We start from the raw sequence: 2936 nt of genomic DNA, 5'->3' as shown, positions 1-2936 counted from the left end.
CTAATCACAACAAAGGAAGGCGAGTCGGATCAAATATCATCTCGCAGATGATTTGTGGCGGTGGTTTCGAGGATTGTCACCAAGCCTTGTGTCAACGGTATGTTTGGTATCGTAATTAAATGGCACTAGCCGACCAATTTTCATATACAAACATCGGAAGAGATTTTTTAATCGCAAAGCGATTGAATGTAACAAATGACGATTGATTACGTATAGTTGACCTCTCATAGGCCTATTTTAGTTGCCCGGTCTTGTAGGCAATTTATTTGACTCGTTTTTCAACCCATTTGACCTCATTATTGCACCCATGAGATTTTTCTTCGGGGCTCAAACAATAAATCGCTGAGGGATTAGGATAATCGTTTGTTAGACAAGTTTTTTTGTCATCCCACCAGGATTATTATATTGTATAATAAAGTTATATACAACTATTAACGTAAAACGTTTAAGTACTCAACGAATGCTGAGAATACTGACTGTTGAGTTACATAGGATAGAGGATAAATAACGGAAAGTCAATCTTTCCAAACAAAAGCCTCTTATTATTAGATATTACTTGGAACCCCTACCCTTAACGAGAAAGCTCTGCCAAATGACTTCTCATTTCTTTGCTTTGGGGGGGGGGGGGGGGCAATAAATGAAATGTACAGGCTATACGGCTTTTAAAATATAAGTCTGGTAATCGAACTAAACTTTGCTGGTTTAGTTCTTGCTATATCGCTATCCGTGCCTGCTTCTCGTGTTTACGGGTGAATTAAGTTTATCAATAGTCATAAATGCAATGCTATTCAGAGGATATACTGCATTTAAAACATGACAAAGTCTGGTAAGCGAACTAAACTTTGCTAGTTTAGTTCTTGCTATATCGCTGTCCGTGGCTGCCTCGCGTGTTTACGGATGAATAAAGTAATGTCCTGTCTTCGCATCCACAGCTAACTGTCCTATACTGTCATAATCTTAACACAGATTCATTCGACATAGCTCCCCACGAGCTCAGTTCTTCATTTTTGCACTCGCACAACTGTGGACAACACAAGAGCAATGCCTCCATTGGTAGCAGTCACAATCAAGGGATAACTAACCTTAGGCTAGCCATATTACGGATGTTGGAACAACCGACTATATTCAGGGCAATTTTCTTTGTTCAGTGTAACGTTTAGACTGTCGTAGCATTCCTACGGAACAAAGATGGGATCAGATCTGCATCCTTAATGCAGTTAATCGAAAGGAGATACTTTCAGACGACGATAGTATTCAAAACCCACCATATTCCTTAACATAATAATGCATAGTTAAGCTTATAATCTCTCTTGCCATTATGTCAGTTAGAGACCTGAACGACGCGATAGAGTACCGCTATTTCAGTAGTAGTAACACCTAGAAGGGTGAAGGTATTTTGGAAAGCGGAACTGAAGGCCCGGTCAGCAGCATCAGCCACCTAATAGACAGTGTTCAGTGCTGCACCACTATAATCTGCAAAATGACTCTGACGGTATGTAAATGTGGAGTACATTTTCAAAATATCAAATGATATAGTTGGAATAAAAATCCTATTTGCCTCCGTCTATCCAAAAGACATACGGAGTAGCTAGTAGCAGTTGGTTGATTAGAATAAAGTAACTATAGTTAAAATCCTTTGTTACTGACTGGATAAATTTGGCTCTTTTCCTATCTGACGTTCATATAGCTGTTGACTGCCTAGTGTTGTGCACAAACACTATTATTATAAACTAGCGGTCCGCCCCGGCTTCGCTCGTGGTACTTACGTTTTCTCTACATAAAAACCATCCTCGTACTTCAAGGAATATAAAAAGAATTATCGAAATCGGTTCAGCCGTTCTCGAGTTATGCGCTTACCAACACATTTTGCGATTCATTTTTATATAAGTATAAGAATAAGAAGATAAGTCACGTTATGTAGTCCCGAGGCTTTCGGTATATAAGTTCTGATGTAAATCATAATTATATCTTAAAACCGAATTGATTAAAAGTAACGTACTTGGCTGTAGTAATTGCAGTTTTGGGACACAGATAAGCTCCTTATCATTTTAGTCTCTTAAGTTCAGTATATTTGTTTCCAGTACAGAGTTTATGACCTATCAGTTTTAAATAAATAATTCATGCATTGTACTGAAAGTACTAGCCATGTTTAGATTATGATTGGTGGCGTTGGCTCTAAACATTAATAGATACCGCACGGTTTGGTTGGATGTTAAAAATCTGTATTATAATTAAAACCGTTTACCTGTTTTGATATTTTATTGCCTTATTCAAGGGGTGACCTTTTAAATTTATTTCTGACCCCAAAAGTAAGGACCAAGTTCTCTTCTTGTCCGCTTGTAGCAGGTTGGGTTAAAACTGTGTGAGTTGAGACAGGTGGTAATTCTATGTTAAGATGATTCAATTGTGCTTCTACAGAGTTCTAATTGAATAAATAAAGGTTTGAGTTTGAGGTATTTTTGCCTCGTCGGGATCAGCTGTTGCTTCATTTTGTAAGTAACATCTAAATGCGTAATTGAAAGTCGTTACTGGCGCTTTCGCAGATTTACGCTAAAGATAGTGAAAATTGTAGTAACTTTAACTTTTCAAGCCCAAAAGGTTAACTAAGGTACGCTTGAACCAATCTCATAAGTTCTAATACTTTTAATCATTATGATTAACTTTTTGGTTCTTATTTGATTAACTTTTCATCTGGGATTGTTAATATAAATAATATAAAAATTTGTGTGATTTATTGGTATACTATCTGCACACCTTACTCTTTCAAATAAAGAAATAAGTAATTACTTATGTACCTATTCAAATTCACATTGGCGTCCATATATTGTACACCAGGTGGGTAACAAACAGGTCTCAATAAGTAAGCTTCAAATTACGGTCAAGTGTTTAATAGCTGTGTTTTACCTGAAAATAAAACACATATTAAATACTTACCT

This window comes from Colias philodice, chromosome 19 (genome assembly GCF_061535455.1).
Source record: "Colias philodice isolate Cphi_HAF_F1 chromosome 19, ilColPhil1 Martin Lab GWU primary, whole genome shotgun sequence".
NCBI classification, from domain to species: domain Eukaryota; kingdom Metazoa; phylum Arthropoda; class Insecta; order Lepidoptera; family Pieridae; genus Colias; species Colias philodice.
Note: the sequence above shows the minus strand (reverse complement) of the source record.